The sequence below is a fragment of the Cetorhinus maximus genome, chromosome 14 (assembly GCF_964194155.1).
Source record: "Cetorhinus maximus chromosome 14, sCetMax3.hap1.1, whole genome shotgun sequence".
Taxonomy (NCBI): Eukaryota; Metazoa; Chordata; class Chondrichthyes; order Lamniformes; family Cetorhinidae; genus Cetorhinus; species Cetorhinus maximus.
Genome location: NC_135892.1, coordinates 52,679,345 through 52,688,793, shown reverse-complemented (window position 1 = coordinate 52,688,793; position 9,449 = coordinate 52,679,345). Strand labels below are relative to the sequence as shown.

Below are 9,449 nucleotides of genomic sequence, written 5' to 3'. Positions count from 1 at the left end.
CATGAAGTATTGGCGAGGTGGTGGAATGGCAGGCGAATCAGAGGCCACCCGCCAGAGAAACGACGTGTTTCCCGAGAATGCATGATTAATGAGGCCGGGCTGGGACAATATAATTTAAAAAGCCGCCATCGTAGCCAATGGGTTAAATGTTCTTTTTCTCGCCTGCTCCTGCACTAAGTACAAATCTTGTATGCAAATCTGGATTGATTCCTGTCACTCAGCCAATTTTGTACCCATGTTGCTTTTCTTCCTTTTAGTCCATGAGCTCTATCTTTGCTCACAAGTCTGTTGTGTGGCACTTTATCAAATACCTTTTGGATGTCAATGTACACTACGCCCAACAGTATTACCCTCATTAACACTCTCTATTACCTCATCAAAAAACTCAAGCAAGTTTGTTAAACATGATTTGTCATGAATAAACCTATGCTGGCTTTCCATAATTAGCCTGCATTTGCCCAAGTGACTAATTATGTCGCAAATTATCATTTCTAAAAGCTTCCCCACCACTGAGATTAAACTGACTACCCTGTTGTTGCTTGGCTTATCTCTTCACCCTTGTTTGAACAATGGTTTAACATTTGCAATTCTCCAGTCCTCTGGTACTACCCCTGAGTCTAAGGAAGGCTAGACAGTTATGGCCAGTGTCTCTGCAATTTACCTTGGATGCATCTCATCTGGTCCTGGTTAATTATCAACTTTTAACTACACACAGCCTATTCAATAACCCCTCCTGATAAATTTTAAACCCTTCAAGTGCCTGAACTAACTCCTCTTTCAACATGACCTGGGCTGCATCTTCTTCCTTGGTAAAGAGAGATACAAGATATATATTTTATACCTCAGCTGTGCCCCAGCAATGCGTAAATCCCATTTTTGGTCTCTAACCAACTCCATCCCTCCTTTATCACATTTTTATTGTTAATATGCCTATAGAAGATTTTTGGATTCCCTTTTATGTTAGCTGCCAATCTCTTCTCATACATTCTCTTTGCTTCCCTTATTTGCTTTTTCAATTCCCCTCTGAATCTTCTACACATAGCTTGATTGTAAATTGCACTATCCACCTGACACACACTTTTTCTGTTATGTATTTATACCTATCTCTGTCATCACCCAGGAAACTCTAGATTTTTTTGCCCTACCTTTCCCATTTGTGGTAATATACCTTGACTGTATCTGCACTCTCTTCTTGTAAGGCAGCCCATTGTTCAGTTACAGTTTTGCCTGGCAATCTTTGATTCCAATTTATCTGGGCCAGATCCATTCTTACCCCATTGAAGTTGGCTTTCCCCCAGTTAATTATTCTTACTCTGGATTGGTCCTTGTCTATTTCCAAAGCCAACCTAAACCTTATGATGCAATATTCACTGTCCCCTAAATGTTCCCCTACTGACACTTGATCCACTTGGCCTACCTCATTCCCAAGAACCAGGTCTAGCAATATCTCCTTTCTTGTTTGACTGCAAATATACTGCTGTAGAAAATTCTCCTAAACACACTCTAGGAAATCTTGCCCCTCTTGGCTCTTTATACTGCTTCTATACCAGTCTATAATAAGATAATTAAAGTCTCCCATTATAACTACTCTATAATTCTTGCACTTCTTTGTAAGTTCCTTGAAAATTTATTCTTCTACATCCTTCCCACCAGTCGGTGGCCTATGGACCACAACAAACATTGTAATTGCACCTTTTTGTTTCTTAGTTTTAGCCAAATAAATCCTGTCCTTTGCCTCTGTGGGAGACCCTCTCTCTCCAGCACTGCAATACTCTCCGTAATCAATACTGACATGCTTCCTCCTTTCCTTCCATCTCTTTCCTGAACACCTTGTACACAGGATTATTTAATACCCAACCTAGCCCTCCTTTGAGCTAGGTCTCCGTTATTGCCACAATATCATCTTTCAACATGTATATCTGCACCTGCAACTCAATAATCCTATTCATCACACCCCATGTATTCTCATACATTCATTTTTACCCTAATTTTGACTTTATTACTTTCCCTCTTAGGTTGAACCCACCTAATACCTTATGATTTCTTACTCTAGTACTATCTATCTGTCCTAATACTCTGTGCACCTTGGTATTCCTCTCTTAGTTACCTCCTGGTTCCCACAGACCTCCCATGTTCGTTTAGACCCTCCCCAATAACACTAGCAAATTACCCGCAAGGAAATCAGGCCTGGCTCTGTTTAGATTCAACCCATCAGGCATGTATGGGTCCCATCTCCCCCAGAGTTGATCCCAATGTTCCAGGAATCTAAAGCCCTCCCTGCTGCACCATCTTTCCAGTCACGCATTCATCTGCTTTATCCACCCATTTCTATACTCTTGCACTTGGCATCAGTGGTAATCTGGAAATGACTACATTTGAGGTCCTGCTTGCTAATTTCATACCTATCTCCCTAAATTCTGACTGCACAACCATATCTTTTTTTCTACCTATGTTGTTGGCCCCGTGGACCACAACCACTGGCTGTTCACTCTCCACCCACCCCACCTCAGAGTTCTCAGCAATTGTTCGGTGACATCTTTGACTCTGGCAGTGTGGAGGCAACATAATGTCATGTTATTATAATGATATAATACCTTGGACTTATTTACTGTTCAAGACACGGTAGCAGGTTTTGCCATGGCCTTTCACGCCTGTTTTTAAGACTCGAAGATGTAGTGTGTTGGCACTTGCCGCCCCCCACCCCATGTCAATCTTGGCCAATAATGAATAGCGACTAACTTTCTTGGGCAGATAATTTGAATTTTGGCAAACGCTGGCATCTGTTTTGAACGAGATTGACAGTGTGAAACATGTGCTCACCGCTCTTTGTCCCATCATGCACATCAGTGTCATTTTTTGGTTTGTCAATCACCTCATGTATATGTTTCTGACCGAATAGCAGATGGTTATTCTTTTTGCTTGAAGGTATCTGTTGTGTACGGTCTATTTGGATCAGCGTAACTCTTTGTAGCTGCATCAGCCATTGCTCTAGTGCACTGCCACTGCCAGTGGCCCTTTCTGCCACATGCCTTGTAGAATTGCTGAAAAGATGGGCATTTCTTTGGTGCAGGCAGGAGGCCACACCTTCCACATGGCTTGCTAGGTTTGGGTGTTCTAGTGAGCGCGTCAACAACTGGGGTTGTACTTAAGACCTGTAAGCTTTGTTAACCTGTGAAGATCACTTTGTACTTATGTCAATCCTTGAATACCTCTTCGATGTTACACGTTTTGGGATTGTCTGGCAGATCTTTCTGGAATGCTTCCATAGAAGTGGATGCAAACACCAAATCAACAAATCTGTCTGCTCGCTCTGCAATTGAAAAATCACAGTACGTACCCTTTTTTTCTGCATCTGCTGATGAAGTGGTTTATGGATTCTATAGGCTATTGTCGAAATCACGTGAACTCTAGTCGATGAATATGGAAGGTTAACCTGATGCTGAACCGGTCTTCCAATATAATCCATATTTTCTGGGGATCATTTAGCTTTTCTTCTCTTAATCCTGATGTAGACAGCCTGTGTAGACCTTCATTCCAAATTGCAAGGCAAATTTTTATGGCTTGCTTGTCTGGTTCAGACGCAGCTGAATCAAGAAACCATAACTCTGTACATTGTTTAAACGTTTTGAATTTGATCAGCTACATCCCAATTTAAACTGGGGAATTTTATGGGCATTCTGACAATATATCTTTGAACTTCCTTCTTCTGTAGTACCTGGGATGAGTATTGTTGTAGCTGCTTTTGCATGCTTTTTGGAAGTCTGCCCAGGAAGATGAGTTGTGTTGGGAACACACCATGGAGTAGTGGCGTCTTTGCTTTTTATTCAATTTATTGTTCAGCAACTCCTGAAGCCACCCATTATAATTGCAACATTCTCTGGCCCAATTTTTATGATTTTTTATTTTGTTTGACTCTCCCTTGCTCACTATTCAGCCCACAGTCTGGTCACTCACCATTCCCGACTGAGCTAACCCAGTGTTGGTCCTCTCGATGTGCAGTCCCACTCACTGAACTGAAAGGCTATGCACTGCAATTTCACCATGAGGGATCCATCTGTTTAGCAGCTCTTTACATGAGCACAAGCTTGGCACTGTGTCTCTAAAATTTTTCTTCACAGTCATGATGCTGCGTTTTCGACACTTTCCAACATTGCAACTTTGTTGTGGTCTGACCAGAATGTCAAGGGTCTTCTCATGCCATGTAGCCTGACTTTAAGGCTGTTCACTATGTTGTACCTGTACTTAATCTTGCTGCCACCTTTTTACCACTGCTGAGCACCATGTTGTGTTATTATAATGATATAATTAATGCCTTGAACTTATTTACTGTACAAGACACAAGGCACCAATCACTCATAAGGGATTGAGTAGACACGATGTGGGTTCATTTATAAGGCCAGGCACACGAGGACAATTGTATATAGGTATAAAGCTTGAAGGCGTGTGTGCGTCTGTGTGTGCTCTGCTCAAAGCAGAAGTGAAACTAAGACATATTTCCCTTTTAGTGATGACATGTTGATGTCCCTTAAAGGCATATTACAACCATCCTGGATTCATGTCTGAGGCTGCAGAAATGTCTGTTTGTTTCTTTAATTTTCAAATCTCCTTTCACTATTGCTCTTACAGTCTTCCTGTGACTCCGCTCATCTCTGCTGTGCTGTGCTGTAGAACTATAGAAAAGTTACAGCACAGACAGAGGCCATTCAGCCCAACATGCCTGCACTGGCTGAAAAAGGAAAAAAAAACTAGCTGCTGATTTTAATCCCACCTTCCAGCACCTGGTCCATAGCCTTGCAGGTTTCAGCACTTTAGGTGCAGATCCAGGTACCTTTTAAATGAGTTGAAAGTTTCTGCCTCCAACATCAAGCCAAGCAGTGAATTCCAAACACCCACCATCCTCTGGGTGAAGAAGTTTTTCTTCATGTCCCCTCTAATCCTTCTACCAATTACCTTAAACCTGTGCCCCCGGTAACTGACCTCTCTGCTAGGGAAACAGGGCATCCCTATTTACTCTATCTAGGCCCCTCATAATCTTGTACACCTCAATCAGGTCACCCCTCAGCCCCCTCAGTTCCAAGGAAAACAATCCTAGCCTATCCAATCTTTCCTCACAGCTGCAATTTTCAAACCCCGGCAACATTCTTCTGTACCCTCACTGGAGCAATTATGCCCTTCCAGTAATATGGCAACCAGAACTGTACACAAAATTTCAGCTGTGTTCTAACCAGTGTTTTATACAGTTTGTAAAGGAAATATCTTTTTTTTCCCCTCATATTACTGTGGATACTTTAAAACAGGCTTGTGGGGGCTGTGTTGTGCATGTGTATGTGTGTATGTGTGCATGTGCGTGTGTGTGACTAATTTAATTAAACTAAAGATGGTCAGACTGCAAGGTTTGAATCGTTAAAGGGATTAAATGTAAAAACAGGCATTTTGAAATGGAGCTAAAATGAAGTCCCAGTAGATGCAGTGAGAATGGAATTTGCATTCGTAAATAAGTTGAGAGGTTGTTTAATTTTTCAAAGGGACATGATAAGATGTTTTACAACTGGCAAAATAAGTAAGGCAAAGTTATTAAGTTTATTTTTCCCGAAAGTGCTGGCCATGATGACAACATGAAAGGTTATTATATTCTGTGAAAAGTAACTTCCAAAGCAAGGGTGAAACAATGGGACTTACAGATCAAAAGGGAGAAAATATATTTAAAGAAAGATGGAAAGCTGTATGGGGGGTTACCATGTGAGATCATGAGAGGCAGACTGTGTGAAACAGACTTGTGAAAAAGCAGCCTCTAGCCACTCCAGAGAAGTGTTTGCATGTGCCAGGGAACAAAGTTTTGTAAAAGCCTTGGAATTCCATTGAGTGAGAGGGAGAGAGAAGCTGCGAAATACCTCCCTTTTAGCAACAGTGGGTGCTTGTGGTAATATTGCTGGATGTTTTATAGGTTAAGAATCTATTTGGTCTGTTGCCAGAAAGAGATGTGTAGTTGAGAGTCTAGTTAAGTAGAAATCTTTTGGGAACTGATTTACGACTAAGTTTAACTGTGTAACTGTAATCTTGTGTGTTTAAGCTTTCTTCCTTTTGTTAATAAATGTTTTAATTTAATCTTTAAAATCTCCATAGGTGGGAGTGGACTCTTTACTTCTGTTTTATTTGATTTATCAGTCTCCGCAGAGACTGTCAAAAATTGCCATTGCCAACTATATTTCAAGTCATCAAAGCGGGGTATTGGGAAAAGTTTTCAATAAGCAATAATCGCGCCTCGGTTAAACTTAATTGGCTACGATACTGCCTCTGACTTCAGTGCACATACCTTCTCATAATGAATACAAATTACAAAATCATTGTGATAGCCTCGCCAAGTTTCCCTTTGGGATTTGGTCAGCCTGGCAAATACCAACTGCCATATCATAACAAGTTCCATCATTACATTCCTGCTTTTGTACTCTATACCTCATCCAATAAAGGAAAGTATTCCATATGCTTTCTTTACCACCTTATCCACCTGTCCAGCCACCTCCAGGGACGTGTGGACATGCACACCAAGGTCTCTGACATCCTCTACACCTCCCAATATCTTCCCATTTATTGTGTATTCCCTAGCTTTGTTTGCCCTCCCAAAATGCATGACTTCATACTTCTCTGGATTGAATTCCATCTGCCACTGTTCCACCCAGTCAACCAAACCATTGGTATAATACTGCAGACAACAGCTATCCTTTTCAAAATCAACCACACAACCAATTTTTGTGTCATCTGCAAATTTCCCAATCATGCCAGCCACATTTAAGTCCAAATCATTAATCTACACAACAAACAGCAAGGGACCCAATGCTGAGCCCTGTGGAATGCCAATGGAAACCATTTCCATTCGCAAAAACATCCATCAACCATTACCCTTTGTTTCCTGTCACTGAGCCAATTTTGAATCCAACTCACCACATTCTCCTGTATCCCATGGGCTTTTACTTTTCTGACCAGACTGTCATGTGGAACGTTGTCAAGAGCCTCAATAAAATCTGTGTAGGCAGCATCCATACCCTTATCAATCCTCCTTGTTACTTCCTCAAAAAATGTTGTTAAATTAGTAAGTCATGACCTCCCCCTAACAAAACCATGCTGACTATCCCTGATTAATCCGTTCCTTTCTAAGTGACAGTTTATCCTGTCTCTCAGAATTGATTCTAATAATTTACTCACCACAGGAGTCAGGCTGACCGGCCTATAATTATTAGGTCTATCCTTCGCATCTTTTTAAAATAATGGCACAATGTTCGCAGACATCCAATTCTCTGGTATTTGGCCTATATCTAGTGAGGATTGAAAAATGATGCACAGAGCATCTGTTATATCCTCCTTAGCTTCTTTTAACAGCCTGGGATACAATCCATCCAGCCCTGGTGACTTATCTATCTTCAAGGATGTCAGTCTCACCAGTACATCCTCTATCACTATGTTTATTGTATGTAATATTTTGCAAGGCACAGCGCACCATTATCATTCCAGACATACTTCCTGCTGCATACTGAAAGGTCTGTCCAGGCACTTTTTGGTACATGTTAATAACAGACCCTCTTGTCATATTGGGTGTTTCCAATAATAAATGTGCTTGAGTGAAGTGCAGAAGTCAATAGGTTCCTGCCCGCAACCCTATGTGCCGGCATTTTTATTTGTTTTAACCTCCAGCGTGCATTGACACCCATCCACCCAACAAATTAAAATATCCCCGGAATATTGATTTGCCTTGTCAGTTTTTTTTACTTTACTTACTAATTAACTGTAATAAACTATCTTTAATTTAATCTAAGCGACCAATGCATTCTATTCTACATTTGTAACCTTTTTTCTCTTTACTGTTTAAAGGCTTTCCTTGATCTTTATTTTTTTGTCTCTTTGTTCACACCTTCTTTGGGTGAGGAAATCCTTTAGAAAAGGTTTTAATTGCCTGAAAACTGCAATTTTCCAGCCTTTAGAAAGATCAGATTCTGAAAATTGGCATAATTATTTGATGGTCAAAATGTATCTACATCCGCAAAGGTGGCTCTCATCAGTCATGCTTAAAAGATTACATTTTGCAGCCATAACAATATTTCATTGTACTTGAAAACATTTCCATTATTATTTTTTTTTCTTTCTCTATGTGTTATTTAAGTGGTGGAGTATAATTACTTCAGAAAATTTTGACTCTCAGTTTGGACTTGATCAATATTGGAAATTCAAGCTGCAGGATTATGGACACAGTTTCAGTGCTGATTCTGTTGAAGAATGAAATCATAAAGCAACAGGTTAAAATCTGCCTCTACAAGAACACAAGATAATCACAGATGGGGAAGGCCAACAGGCACATCCTAATTCATCCATCCAGAAAGACCTTTCAGAAAGCTCCCCCTTTTCAGAATCCAATTGCTTCGCAAATTATTCCAAGGGATTTTTGCCTCCATCACACTATCTCTTCTATGCATTGATCATTCTTCATGTGAAGAAAAAATTCCTGATATCAGTCCTAAATTTACCTTTTATTAGTTTGAACCTGTATACCTTTGTGCTACTTTCAGAATTTAATTGTACTTAATTTTCTGGATTTGTCTTTTCCATTCTTTAATCATTTTCTATTCTAGTTTACACTTACCAGTCAGACATTTCTTTTCAAGGCTGATGTGACCAAGAGCAGAATTTTATCAGCCCTTTGGAGATGGCTGGGAGGCGGGAGGAGTGGTAAAAGGCGAGGGAAGGTGTCAGACGGGAATTTCAATGTATTCTTGCTGCCACGAGATATTACCAAAGGCTTGATTTTCAATTCAGGATCAGGAACCCGAAGCCCAGATAAACTGATGGATCCTGACCCTACATCTGTGCTGCAAAGCAACATTCCTTGGAAGTACCTTGCAACATTTTACTCTGTTAAATGTGTTCTATAAAAGCAAGTTGTTTTTTGTTGTTGTTTCATGTATACCAAGATTCTACTCCAGTTGACATCTCCACTTGAAAACTTCTCAAAATTAGAAAAATGTCGTAAGCCAAAAATTGTTGTCAAAGTAACAGTGTGGCTGAGTGTTCACAATTATTCATGTGTGAATGCCACAGCAATTTCCTACAAGGGCAGATGCAAAATTAAATATGGGAAATTGAATATTTGCTGTCAGAGATCCATCACTCTGCTATCAGCTTTGCAAGAAAGGCAACTTGCTGCCTGGCTTTCCATCCAAATGCATTGAATGGTATGTAGTGCCTGCAGATTTACACGATAGAAAGAAAGTAAACTCGCCACAGAAAGTTAAATAATTTTAAGTCTAAGTACCCCTTTAACAGCAGACTGCCAATCAACCTCTCTGCCACTCAAAATGAATTATTGCAAATGTGGAGTCTCATTCTTTCAGGTTTTAATTGCTGACTGCACTGTTTTTAATATTTTAAAAACTTTTTCTTCCTCTATTTTCCCCTATCTCTGA

At 40.3% G+C, this 9,449-nt stretch overlaps 1 non-coding gene across 1 annotated transcript; it reads right to left on the bottom strand.

The window, feature by feature from the left end:
* Nucleotides 1-6,165: 6,165 nt before the first annotated feature.
* Nucleotides 6,166-6,306, bottom strand: LOC144690243 (U4 spliceosomal RNA). Its single transcript, XR_013578829.1, has one exon. It is a non-coding gene; the product is annotated as a U4 spliceosomal RNA (small nuclear RNA).
* Nucleotides 6,307-9,449: the final 3,143 nt, after the last annotated feature.